This window comes from Vicugna pacos, chromosome 26, assembly GCF_048564905.1.
Source record: "Vicugna pacos chromosome 26, VicPac4, whole genome shotgun sequence".
NCBI classification, from domain to species: Eukaryota; Metazoa; Chordata; class Mammalia; order Artiodactyla; family Camelidae; genus Vicugna; species Vicugna pacos.
This window is the reverse complement of record NC_133012.1, coordinates 13,037,335-13,052,278: the sequence shown is the minus strand read 5'-3', so window position 1 is coordinate 13,052,278 and position 14,944 is coordinate 13,037,335. Positions and strand designations below refer to the sequence as shown.

The 14,944-nt window shown below is 37.6% G+C and overlaps 1 protein-coding gene across 11 annotated transcripts in view; it reads left to right on the top strand.

Annotated features, from left to right (window-relative positions):
• The window catches only part of DLC1 (DLC1 Rho GTPase activating protein), a 355,265-nt gene that overhangs the window by 135,858 nt on the left and 204,463 nt on the right, over positions 1-14,944 (top strand). The gene's annotated exons all lie outside the window — the stretch shown is intronic.

Below are 14,944 nucleotides of genomic sequence, written 5' to 3'. Positions count from 1 at the left end.
CAATATATTCTGGTTTTAGGTCTGTTTCCTCTTGTTCTGGACCCAAGAAAGAATAAAACATTGTCAGAAATATCTGCCGTGGAAATATCTTCCCTAGAAAAAGGGAAGCAAGAGAACCAATCACAGGGGCTATGAAATAAAAAGGAGCATGTGTGCTGGGGGCAACACAGCCCCTCTGTCACCTCCCTCCTAGACACATCCCCAGCCTAGACCCTGGGAAGGTCAGTGAGTCCACATATTAGAGGAACTCTGTGCTTCAGCATTAAGTTCTTGTACCTGTGGCCTATGTTACAAAGAACAAGAAAAACAGTTAAACTTTAGGTATATGATGGTCTAAAGGGATTTAGTAAGCAGACTTGCCAATCCATGCTACCATGTCAGGTTGTTTGTTGTTGTTTGTCTATAAGGAAATGATTTCAGAATTCCAAACAGCAGACTTGAAAAGTAAACATTTAGACCACAGCTTATTTGCAGATTTCAAATTTCATTCCTGTTGCTAATTAAAAAATCTTAAACAATGATTGTGAACAATTTTCCTTCCCTCAAACCCAGTAGTCTTGAAATATGCTGAAAGAGCCTCTTTTAACACTGTTGGGGACGTCTTCACACCCACACACAATGTACACTGAAAATTTAGCCAGGCTTTACAGACGAGTGACATATATTCTCCAAGGATAATGCTATAATCCCGAAGTGCAACTCAGGACATAGTTTCAGAATATTTTCTCATGTGTCAGATTCTTGTGAAATCATCTCATGATGATTCTTGTGAAATCATCTCATTATGCAGTAGAAGGTACCTAACTTTATGTAACATGATATGGCAGATGCACAATGCAAAACTTCCAAATATATAATAAATTTGAATGTCTTTATAGTATTTATAATCATCTTAAGCAACACCACCAGAGGTTTATGAAGTCATCCTTTTCTAAGTTAAAATGAAAACTTTGTCTTTTTACCCTATTCATTGCTGTGTTTGAAAGTGCAAATTTACTTCAGCTCACTCTTGATTAACCACATAACTATATTCTCTCTGCCAAGAGATCCCCCCATCTCTGAATTGTCTTCTGGCCGCTTCCCTGCCTCCCTCTCTTTCCCAAGGCAGCCTTTAACCACTGCTTCAAGGAGATTCATTTCCTTTACTTTCTCTGCAATCATTACTTTTTGCTTTCACTCTAGAGGACCTGAAATCAACTAGCATTTTAAATTTTAGAGTTGTTTGTAATTACAGCAACTCCTAACATTTTAGGCACAATACGTGACAGTTGGATATTGTTAGGCAGAGAAAAACAAGTCTACAGGTTCCATCGCCACCATATCCTTGCCTGTCAACTTGCATCCCAAGTTCTTCCCCTAGTTCTTCTATCGCACATGGGCAAGTGCATTTCCCCTCTGCGGTTTACTCTCCTCTTGTGCAAAGATAGTGGGGAGGGAGGGCTCTAAATTCCTCTCCTACTTCACTGTTCTGGAACTACAGATACTGTTTGCTTTTTCAGTCTACTAGACTCATTTTTTCTTCACTTCTCATTATCTGCCTATTATCCAATTTGGCAAAATAATTAAATAATTAGAAGCTAACTAAATGTACTAGGTTAAATGTGTGTACACAATTAGACTTTTGTCCTTTCTCACCACGTGCAAACTATGTCTAATTACAGAGTGAAACCCACTTTTATGATTATTACTTTCTTTCCCTATTTCCAAGCCACAAGGAAAAAATCTACCCAAATGATTGTATCTATACTTGCTGTCCTAACAGATCAGTCTGGCTTGTGTTATGATCATGGTCTTCGTGATAGCTATAGAAGAGTAGTGGTTAACCTTGTGCCTTATTTCATCTGTAACCATTTCTACCAGTGTTTTGCAAAAACAGTTTTGTTGGCATTGTTTGATGGCAGACATCAAAAACCACCTGTCACTCTGTACTCCGTCCTCTACTCATTTACTAGAACTTCTCCTCTAGATTGAAAGTACTATAAAAGGAGAACCTATAGCTAATTCATCTTTGTACTTTCATAAGTATAAAATTCAGAATTAGACTATAATAATAACTCAGTAAGTACTGAAAGAAAGAATAAATGGGTAAATGAATGAATCATTTATAGGATGCTAACACAGATTCAGAAAATATCAAAGCAAAATAAATCCTAAGATTCTGAGAAACCCTGACCACATTCCCAAAAAAATGGTACTAACCAAACATCTTGATGGGCTGGACCTTTTGTGCTGCTATTCTGGAAACTTAAACATCCAAGTATTTCAAATTTGGGTCCCTAAGTATGTGAAAATAATATGCAGTATTGACTTTGACTCACATGCAGTAGATTCATTTTCAAACCAATGTCTAGAAAAGGTGCCTCTCTGAGAAAACTCAGGATGGCATATCTATAAATTGAACTAAAGGAATTAAAACTATGGAGAAGTCTAACTTTCACCTAGAGGTAACCCAGGGTAGGAAAAGAGCACAGGTTTCGGGATCAGATATGACTTAAATTCATGTCCATTCATTCACCAAGAGCTTGACTTTGAGAGGTCACTTACTATCTCTGGCTCTCTTTTTCTTATCCATAAAATGGGACTTACCATAATCATCATCATCTACATCATCTGCTTTACAGACATGTTAAAAAAATCAAGTAAGATTATAAACTACATAGTTTAATGCCTTGCACAGAATAAACAATATTCCCCATCTTATTTGATGCACATTTTATTTGAGCACATTTTAGCTCAGAGACATGCAGTTTTAATGCTTTTGTCCATTCAGTTATCATAATTGACTGGGGACACCATATTGCACAATCCCAGGAGTTGTGCAAAACAGCAGGCTTGTACATGATGTTTCTGTCTCAGGCAATGAGCCATCAGTTTCTGGGCAGAATAATGACTTGATGTAACTGCACTTAAGGCTGCAAATGGTATGAACTAACAGTGGTGGACAATCCAATCTCTCAGACTGGTCAAATCACTGAGGAATTATACATCTAACTCACTTGACATCTTCCAAGCAAATGAAATTATAGAAAGCATAGGTGAGAACAGTTCACCAATCTAATTTAGATTCTTCAAGATCAGGAGTGGTTTTTAGTGTGGAATTCACAGAGTAAAAGCAGGTGAACTCTCTTAATTCACACTGGCCAAATGTATCCTCTTGATTTAATACATTTCAATTTAAAAAGTCTCTTTATTGCTAAAATAATTGCTGCCTGGCTTATAGAATGGCAAACAGTTTAGATATTTTATTAGTTTACTTATTGAAAGATTGCTCAGCTGACAACTTGGCTGATCTTGTGGGATCAGAGGATTTGATGGATGACTTTTGGGCCTTTACACTTTGGGTACAGATGTAATCAGTCTGCTCTTGGCTGGCCTTGATGGGGCCTATTCTTCCCTGGGGCATCAACCTAAGAGCTGCTCAACGTCTGAAAAGTGTCTTGCATCTCAGCAGCTGCATACCAGGAAGACGAGACTGCCTGTTTCACTCTCTGGAATCACCATCTTGGCTGCCCTGTTTTAAGGCCTTCTGCAAGCATCCCTTCTGCCCTGACACCCTCAGCAGCCTAGTGGCAGTTCTCCAATCAGGAACTATCTGGGAATTCTCTTAAGCCAACAGCTCTCAAAATGAGGTCTAGTCACATCAGCATCACCTAGGAATTGTTAGAAATAAAAACTTTCGTGGCTCAGAGGACCTGGGGTCCAGTAACCTATGTTTCAGGAAGCCCTCTGGGGGATCCCAATGCACACCGGAGGCCTAGAACACACGAAGGTTCCAGTACCTGCTCTAAGCTAAAGGCATGGCACATGCCCACACCCGAAGCGTGAGTGACACTCACAGCTGCCTTACAGGTGCACCAGCTTCCTCTGTCTGCAGGCTGGTCTCAGTTTTGTGGAAGACAGTAGGCAATGGACAGTTCCCACACGGTAGCGTGCATCAAGCTGTCCCATTTCTTGAGGGCACTCTTTCGCTTTCCTTTCTCATTTTTTCTGTTTTTTTGTTTGTTTGTTACTAGTTCCTTTTGTACAGTGTTGTGATTCTAAGCTAGAGAGATTGGTTCAACGAGAAAAACATACTTTTGCTGAAATGTGATTCTCCACCCACTCCTCACTCCTATCCTACCAAAGACATGCTTTTCTCAGCATGAGTCTCAAAGGAGCAGTATTGTTTCTGGACATCCCTGTAGCTGGATAAGAATATGCCTTTGTCGATGCCACAACATGGGGAACTTCAGACAGACTCAGGTGCTGGTAAAACCACTCTGAGGAGAAAAATAATTCATCTTCAGTTGGGTGCAGGCATGGAGCACAGCTGAACTTTCAGAAAGTATAGCGCTGTCAGATTTTAAGCTCTTTAGAGGCAAGGACATACATTTCACTCCTTTGTGCATCTATCTGATGGATGAATTAATTATAGAATGTATGGCTTAAACCAAATTGTCACCAAATTTGGGAGAACTTTGAAACGTGAAGTTTATAAAAATAATAAAACAATAGGCAGCACAATGTGTTAACAAGTTAAGGAACCAGCTGGTCAAACACCCTCATTTTACAGGAGAGGAGACAAGTGTCGAAATTCACTTCCATTGGGCCTGTGAAAGAAGAACAACCAACAAAAGGAGGAACAAAAAGTAGCAGGGCCATATGCAAGAGGAAAGTCAGCATAAAAAAATTGAAGATGATTTCTAGCCTAAAAAAGTGCCTGGAAGGCCCAGAAGTACCAGTGATGTGGATCGCTTGCTCCTGCATTTTTTCCTCATCTTTGCTCAGAGAGGTTCTCCCTGAGCCCCTGTCTGAGGCCTCAAGAACACACCCCACCCATCATGGTCCACTCCTGCCTCTGCTTTTTCTCTTCTTTTACAACACTTGTTGCTACCTGATTTTGTGTTGTGTTTTAATTGCTCTTTGTCCATTTCCCCCTTCTGGAATGTAAGCCAATGAGAACAGCAGAGATTTTATATTTTATTCTCTGCTGTAATCCCACTGCTTTAAGCACACAGTAGACATTCAATCAATATTTGCTAAATGAATGGAAAAGGAAAGAAGGAAGAAATGAGTGTGATCTCTTGAGCCACGAATGAAACACATTATAACTATTTAATTGTTATAGACTTTCTATACTAGTAATTTTTAATTTGGAGAGAATCATAATCCTTCTCTGTATTTAATGAAAGCTGCGGGGTGTTTTCTAAAGAAGTAAAAGTACACATTCATAAATAAATTTGGCATGCAATTTTAGGGATTCAAAAATGAAGGGTCCCAGGTTAAGAAACCCTGCTTTGTGTACTTACAGGTTTACTTTTGTAGAAATGGAATTTTAGGCTTAAATCAAAAATAATCTCTGATTCTTAAAGAAAATTTTCTAGAGATGAGAGCCATTTATTCTTTTTGTCTCAAAACAGTGAAGTAATGACAGAACATCTCTATCCAGTATCAAGTCAGAAATGGAGGGTGATTTTTAAAGCACAAGCAAATGTCAACAAAAAGGTCTAAAATACTAATCAGTAGTCTGTTGTCTGATGTGATCATTCCCAGAGATGAACCTTATAAAAGGAAAAACTAAACGGAAAGTAGAGAATTGAGAAGATAATACTTTATTTCTTAGGCACTTGCTATTTGCCTGGCTCCCTGCTAACTGCTCCACATGCATCATCTCTTTCTTATAAATACCCTAGAAAGGTTGTCACCAGAGACCAGAAAAGTCACACACTGTGCCTTGTCCTGTCTGACTTAGAAGCCAGTTACTATATCTCTTGAGCTGTGTTCATCCCTTTGTATAGCCATTTTCACTATGAAAATTGTTCTAATGTGCAACAGCTCATTGTCTTTTAACCTCACAGCAACTAGAATAAAGGTAGTTTAGTCTATGAAATTCCTATCTGACGAACAAGTGAATGATTCAGTTAATTAATTATCAGTCATTCTGCAAATATTTACTGAGCTCCTGCTCTCCTGGAAATTCCTCTCTGTCTTGTTACCAGACATATGCATGGCTATATATGAAGTGCATCTGGTTAAAAATAAAAACCCAAATCCGTAAACGTGTTTTGTTTAATTGCTTGATTAACTTACAGACATTTTGTGTGGAAAAATAAAAAGCAAACCAAGTATACAAAAATAAAAATCTAGATGTCTACAACCATTGTTGATTCTGTGGAATGCTTTGATTTCTGCAAACCACCAATAAAGGCTATTTATTGTTAGTCTACTGTTTCAAGAACTGAGTGAGCTGAGGCTTACCGGTTGCTGGTCAGACTGGTTACTCCCTGGGACGTGGGTGCAGTGCCACCACATGTTATAGAAGAGGTGAGTCCGTCTGCATCATCTGGCTCATCCTCCTTGCACAGCTGAGATGTGGGAACATTTGAAACAGATTTCACAAGACTGAACTTCTCAGGATTAGGAGTCAAGAGTTATTCATCTCTGTGTTGTCACAAAAAAGAGGCACTGGTAAAGAACCAATGCCCACTAATATTGATTTTCCCAACTGGTGTCCACACTGGGTTGTTGCCATAGGATGAGATGTGATTGGATACTTTATGGACAGCTTCTCTCTTTCACAGCGGTAGTTGCTGTGTGATGTCCCCTTTCAGACAAAATTAGTAAGCCCACTCCCACATGCCAGTCTGTCATGTCAAGATTTGGGTTTAGATGACGTGGTAGTGACAGCCTCAACCACAAATATTTCCATTCAAGCTAAAACAATAATTTTTTTCAAAACCATGACATTGTTACTCTAATTTATTCTTAACCATTTCAAACATATATTATCTTACGTCATCTTCCAGCCAGCCTCTAATTGGATCAGGGTATCATCCCAGCCCCCGTGAGCTGGATTCTGAGGGGCAGACAGGACCAGTAGCTTGACTAAGTCCAGAACAAGTTGAGACAAAATTGCAGCCAGTTCATGGTTTTTGAATTGCATCAAACTATCTGCAAAGGTAATGGTTTACAGCAATTTAATCCAGAACTAAGTTCCTCTAGCTATACCATTAGACAGGTGACATTGAAAGACACTACTCAACACATAGTAAGGGGTTAATAAATATTAGTTGGATAAAAGAATAAATGAATGAAGCTTATTGGTCAGTATTATATACACAGTTGATATTATGGGAAAATAATTTCTTTCATGCAGTTTATATTAATAGCAGTCAAAAGAATGGGACTGACTTCTTGATGCTGAGAGACTCTTGCTTGATTCAATAATTTAGTTAATACTCTGTTAAGTTTTCTTTATTGTTGCAAATCCATCTCTGTTAAACATCAGTAATGTTATGCTTTCTAGCCTTATTTTACCAAAGTTTATGGGAAAAGTGCCTTGTGGGTACAATTTTATATATATACCCATCTTAATATATACATTATCTTAGAAATCCAATTTTCTTGATTTTGTCTTATCCTCCTAAATTCCCTGATATATATGCAGTAAAGTTGAACAGCATGACAGCAGAATCCACCCTCTGTCTTTCCATCTATTTACAATTGGTGATGCTAATATGATTATCAAATCAAATCAAGGTATTAAAATTAATTACAAAACACAAATTTCCTTGAATATGTTATTACCCTGTATCATGACCTTTGAAAATATTGAACCAATTATTTTATGTAACTATGAGTGAATTCATTCATAACTACAAATGACGTAATTAATTATTCTGAAATTAGGCAGATAATGAGTAATCTTAAAATAATCCTAATTGAATCGGAAGTATCTACTTGAATTCAAACACCATATTGCTAATATCTAATATGTGTTATAGAAATAATATCCATTTACTATACTCCTTCATATAGACATTTTATGTTACATAATCAAGAATTTAGCATAGCAGAATATAAAAAAGTTAAATGCTCTTATATTCTGGAATTCAGTTCTACAATAAAGATACTGTCAAGCAAGTTATTTGAACAAGTCTCCTTCCTATTTCTTTTCTTTTTTTTTTAATTCAGGAAGGAGATAGTACTTTCCCTTCTGCCTTTGGCCAGAGACAACTGATTTTGTTTATACTTTGTTTATATTTTCCATTTTATCTCCTTTAGCTGATCATTCACTTCTATTCAATGATGTATGTATCTAAACTGTATTAGAAAAAAATGTCAAATTTGACTCCAGTCTTAATGCTTTGGTTTTGCCATCTCAAGTTACTGTTAATGTCACATGGTAATAATATCAGTTTATATTTGGGTGCATACTACATAATGTTTTCAAAATATTTTATTAGTCATCCCAACAACCCTGAAAATGCTGGGTTGTTCTTATTTCCAAGATAAAGAAGATGAGGTTAAAGCCAAGAGCATGTGGCTAGTGAGTAACAGAGCTCATATTCAAATCCACCCTTCTGATAAGTCCGATTCTTTTCAGTCACACAGCAAATCTCCACAATAGAACACAGAGCTTAGCTGTGTGCACCGACACAATGCTTAATCTTGACTGCTTTATCTCTCTGAGGTCTCAGTAGCTACTAACTTCACTTCAAAGGAAAAGCTAATCTCATACATTGAGAAAAATAGGACTTCTCTTTTTGAGTGTTAAAAAAACCTCCTCTGGAATTGTTACAGTCTGAATATTAAAATAATTTAGCAAATCATATAACACATATTGATACATTGTAGTTCCTACATTGTAATTCTACCTCCAGTCCCAGTAATAAACCATATTATCCTGTAGTCAAGCAACTTCACCTTAGGACTGTGTATTTGTTAGAAAAATAAACCTTATTAAAGGTTCTGTTTCCCTGGATTTTAGCAGATAACGGAATATGCTTCACAGATTTAGATGAATGACTTCTAGCTCCTATTGGAAGGTTTAGAAAAAAAGAACTCTATATTTTCAAAAGAAAGATGAGTCTTTAGAAATACGCACTTTTTCCAGTATTTGGAAAGATTTTGAGTATCATATCTTTTCCTCTCCCAGCAAAAATTCAAGTATAGTAAGTAAGTAAGTAAGTAAGTAAGTAAAATGTACCTTCATAGACGAAAATATAAAGTCATTTTTTTCACAATTTGCAAAATATTTATGAAAACCTATTCTCTTGTCAAAAAATCAGGTGGTTTTGAAATTAATAAAGTCACATTATAAAGTCTCAGTGTAGGTCCAATGAACAATGATTGATTAATTTTTTCTTCTTTATGTTGTCATGCCCCATGGCAGACTTTATATAGTGTGGACAAGTGAATTGGTGGTTTTATGGAACCACAGATCTAGATTTGGCTTGAACATTCCATCTGTTAGTGTTTTCTATAAGGCAGAATATCTGATATATATTATCCTGTACTTTCTTATGAAAAATAGGAATTTTCATCAGCTTGACCAAAAGGTGACTTTTCCATGTGGGAAAATAGGGTGTTTGTTTCAAATATGCTTTGAGAAATTCAGTCAGGGGTCAGACAGCCCTCCCTTAATTTTCTTCCAGCCTACGTCAGAAAGTCTCGTGACTTGGTAGTAAACGTGAAGTTATCTGGAAAAGAATTTCTTGTATGCTCACATAAAAATATTAAAATTCCATAGAGAAAAGTGTTGGACCCACATGTTCTTGGTTTCCATAATCTCTGAAAGATACCTTTAAAAAAAAAGTTCTATATTTGTGTTCCAGTGAACTTTAGACAGATTGTCCGTTTGCCTGATTTCCTCCAGGCACACTAGCTGCTATTTCTCATGTTTCTTTGCTCTTCCTTCTTCGAGAGACCCCTAAGCGGGTGAAGGCCCCAGGATGCTGTCTCCAGTCATCTTTTCCTCTCCAGCTACACTTTTTCTTTGGGAGATCTCATCCTGACCCATGGTCTTAAAGACACATTGTAGTGTCTGTGATGACTCTAAAATGTATATATGAAATTTAGATCTCTCCCCTAAGCCCAGACTTTTCTCTCCTCCTTCAGCTTAGCACAGTGATAACCAGCTAGGGTCCTGAGCCAGGTTTTCTGAGAACCAATTCAGACTATGCCACTTATTTTAACTTTAGCATTCATGATAGTAGTCCCTCCTTGCAGCTCTCCTGTAGCTGATAGGACTAAATTAGCTATTGCACCTACAAGGGCTTAGAACTGTGTCTGGCGCATAGCAAGCACTGATAAATCATAGCTATAATTATGACCTATCTCTATGTGGATATCTAACAAGCATCTCATGCTTAGCATGCCAGAAGCAGAACAATTGGTTTCTCCTCCAAACACCCAGGTCTCCAGCCAATATCCAGGCCACTTCCTTCAAATGACCCATCCAATCCATGCTTCAGGAAGTCCTGCCCACTTTCCAAACAAAAAAAAAGGCTGAATTTTCCCCTCTCTTTATCCTTGGCCAGAGACAATCGATGTTTGTCTCCCACAATCCCAGGTCAAGTTTCCATTGTTTCCCAGTGTCCAAGCTGGACCCCTGCCTTCACTCCTCCCCCACAGTAGATCCTAGGTACAGAGTAATCTTTTTAAGCACTAATCAGATCAAGCTACTCTTCCTGCTTAAAACCTCCCAGATGCTTTCCATTGCAGCCAGCACAGAATGCCTACCAGGGCTCACCTGGCCTGGAACTTGCTCCCTGACCTCCTCTTCCTCTATTCTCCCCGTCTTTCACTCTGCTACACTGACTCCAGCCTCGTCTCTGAGCTGTGAGCTCACCAAGCTCCTTTCCCTCCCAAGGGCTTCGCACTTGCAGCTTCTGCTGCTTCCCTGTATTTGTGCAGGGTGGTCTCCTCATTCCTCAGGTTGCAACTCAGATGCCGCCTCCAGAGAGAAGACTTCTTCCCTGACTACTAAAGCCACCTCTCCCAGCCTAGGTCACTCCAAACCACATGGCCTTATTTTACCTTCTTTTTCATAGTTATCTGAATATGGCATTAACCTATTTGTTTTGATGTTGTTAGTCAATCTCCCATACTGCAAAGTTAGCCTCCTTAGAGGAGGGGCTGGTTCTGTTCGTCACTGTTTTCCCAGTGCTAGAATAGTGCCCGGCACACAGAGGAGGTGCTCAAAAAATGTCTTGCGTATGTCTTGTGTATGACTGACTCTGGGCTTGCTAAGATCTTGTCATGAGTTTCTTACTCTAATGTGGAGCCTAAGGAAACAAAAACGTTTGTAGCTGTCTGACAAATGGATGTTAGATAATGAAAGAGAAGGATGCATTATGAACCTTTCATGAATTCACACTGAGTTTGGGTCACTGTGCATTTTGTTTTAAATATTCTAAAGTCATATTTTAAATGGGAAGACATGAAGGACAGTCCTACAACAAATTGGAGAGCCATTCCCACTATAGCTTTAAATTCTTCCTTTGAGCAGTTTGAGTCTTAGAAAATTTTTATTCTGCATCTCAAAGAAAAACTCATATAATATTGGCAGGAAGAAGATATTTTACAAGAATTTTTATGCATTTTAGTAATAAGGCAGGTAACAAAAATATTTTTAAATTCTATAAGAAGTAATAAATGCTATATGAAAAATACTATAATATTTTTTGAAAAATAAATTAAATTATTTTTCTTAATAACTTTTACTTAATTTTTACTTAAATACCTTTTTTTACTGAAATTTTACTTAAATGAACTTTACTTAAATAAACTTTTATGTTATTTTACTTTAGTAACTTTTTATTTAAATAACTTTCTAGAATCATAGTGCTGTAGAAATTTCAGAGAGATGATTTAATCCTTTCCACTATCTTCAGGGAAGATAAATAGAAATTTTTGTAAATTTCTAGACAGAAGATTCCAGAATTACAAAATCACTCTTACATGTCCATTTTAGTAGAGATTCAGTATACTTCAGAAAACATCACATTTAAATATATTGTTGTAACTAAACTATCTTAATTCTCAAAAATATCAATTAACCTAGGTTAACTGATGGGTTAATCAGTTTACCTATAATTTACTTCTCAGACAAGGCAAACCCAAGAAGGCAAACCCAAGAAAATCACCTACAGTGGGTATTTACTATTTCACGCAGCTTCCAGGGTATGTCCTGTGTACTCTGCTTGCTCTCTGACCCTCGTGGGGACTTCTTGAAACTAGAGGGAGGGGTGTGCAGCTCAGAAGATAGAAGATATAGGCACTGCAAGAACCAAGGTCTTTAATGAAAGACTGCATTGTGTTCCTTATGCTTTATTTGCTAGGGCAGGAAAATATCCTGGTCCAGTTTACAATGATTTTCAACAATAATTAAAATAAACTTTTCCTTTTTTAAATTTAAAGCTATATTAAGGAAAAAATGCAATTTATGTTCCATTTCCAAAATAGTCTGATCAGTCAAGATTTTACTATGTGTGATTTAAAGGTCATTAAAAATGCTGAAGCTAGTTCTTCAGTTAAAAAAAGTTTTTGTTGTTGTTTTATGGAGGCTGAACTCAACCTGAAATAGTTGGAGTCTTCATCCTCAGTCATCACACACACTGTCCTATGGTCACATTCTCAACACGTTATGTCAAGGAACAGACTAGCAAAAAGCAAAAAGACAAGAAAAGGATAATATTAAAGCCACTTAAAACAAGGAGCAAGGCCTGACTTGATGCCAATATCAATATTTTACTCTTTTTGGTATGTAAATATATTTATGCTTTAGAAATCTTAGAAATTTCAAAAAATAGATTGCATTTTTCAACAAAAAGTGAAATATCCTGAGTTTTAGGGTTTTGGGGGTTTTGGGGGGTTTTGATTTGGCGATTTGTTTCTTTTTTGATGTTTCTATCTGCATCATTTCTGAATTAGAACATAGATACTTTAAATTTGAAGGCATTCTGTAGTGAATGCAGCTAAATGACAAAACCAGGCGTATTGATTTCTTTGCCCTTCTTAACCCTTCATCACAACAGCTATTTTAACAAAACAATACCTTATCTTTATAAGTCTTCAAACTGGATGATCTTTATTCTCAACCTTCTTTGGAGTGTTACCTTTCACTGAGTCACACTTATTAAAATACTATTAAGCTTAGAATTTGTTATTTCTACACCTAGGCTATGGCTTCATAGCCTCAAATCTAAGCAAAAAAGAATCCTACCAACTGGAGTTGCCACCTAAGAGAAGACCACGTTTTCTCCTATCCATCATTATTTTCTACATACAAAGCAAAGAAAATGTCTTTTTAGCAAGGTCATCGTGGCTCACAGACAGGCCTCAGTTTGATTACTGAAAGAGGGACTTATTTTTATATTGCAGTAAAAATTATTTTTGTAAAAAAATATGCTTCAGATTTAGTCAACCCAGAGAAGTAATTGTCACATCCTCATGCTCTGAGGCTCCATTTCCCTGGCTTCAGTTCCTACCAAATTTGTATGTCAGCCCAGACCTCTCCTCTGATCTCCACACCCCTGTAACCAGTAGTTTAAAAGTGTCTGGTTGAGCTTGTCCAAGATGAAATTGGCTCCTGCTACCACCCAGTCCACTCCCCCTGTGGCTTTCTCTACCTCCACTAATCCATCTTCTAAGCTCCATAGGACAAGAGGCTGATGATCTTCTTTGGCATCTGCCTCTCCGGTGCTCCGACAGTCAATCCATCGCCAAGTGTCTGCTGATGATTCTCCTTCTAAAGTGGAAAGTAGGTCTGACCTCTTCTCCCCATCTTCATCATCAGCCCTGCAGCCTAAGCAGCAGTCATTTCTCTTTCCTGAACTGTGACTTACCTGTTGGTGCCATCCCTGGTCCTCTTTTCCCCCAATACACTCTCCGCAGAGCAGCCAGTATGATCTTTGAAAGCTGCACATCGATCACATCACTCATCTACTTAAAACCCACAGATAGATTCTCAGTGTTTAACATAAACTATAAGGTCTTGTATAACCTCATCGTCACCTAATTCTGTAGCATCATCTCATACCATCCTTTCCATCACTTTCCAAACTCCACCCACAGATTCTGTTTTCAGAACTAGAATCAAACCAGTATGTTCTCCTAGCTCAGCAGTTCTCAAAGTATGTTTGCTAGAGCAGCAACAGTGATATCATCTGAGAACTTAAAGAAAATATAAAATCTTGAGCCCCACCCTAGACCTACTGACTGAATGAGACAACTCTGGGAGCAGGGCCCAGCAAGTGATTCAGATGCACGCTTGAGTCTGAGAACCACTGATCTAGCTAGTCTGAGATGGGAATGCCTGAAAGTCTCAGTTCTATCTGTTTTATTACTTAGGCATACATAATTTGTCTGGCTTTTTTAGTAAGCTTAGTGAAGGAAAGATATTACGGCCCAGCGTTGCTTGTCCAGCTTAATAAATTGACTCCAGTTGGGGCAGGGAAAGGAGTAAGTGACTTTTGAGTTGTGAGTGGCAGGATATATACACAATTATGTGTACTTTTTTGTGAGCCTTTTGCTGTTCTACTATACCTCATCCCAAACTCTGAGTAGAAATCAGCTAATGCTCATAGAACTATGGTCTAAGTGCAAGACTTCCTTGAATAAAAAGCTAGACCCTCTCACTGTCAAATATCACCTCTTAGTTTCTTGAATCATTAGTGAAATTTGCATGTGGATGTCTTTTTCTCTATCTTAAATCTCAAGTTTACTGTCACTAGGAATTATACTTCATAATTTTTAATATCCTCCTCGTTGCCTTGTAATACTAAATTTGAGTGTATACCGAATGAGTAGTTAATAGGGCCATTTTCTTGGCTTAGTTTGGAATAAATATAAACCACGGCATGTTTTAAAATATGATGCAAGAAGACAATCTTTTCCCTTAGTGTCCACTTTTCCCAGAGATTATTCAGTCCTGACTTTCATTTGTTAGAGTGCCAAAAGTTCTTGTTCTTTGAATTCTTAAATCTCTATAGAATTTTCTAAAGTTCCAGCAGCTGTTTGTCTTCACATGAAAGACCAATTACTTACTGAGAATTATTCACTCAGCCTGCTTCATTTCTGTCTCTGCCTTATGGTCAGGCCTCAGAAACCACCCACTTGTCAACCATCCATGGAGCAGAACAACATTTGTGGCCTTCTGAGATTTTCTCTGTGTGTGTAT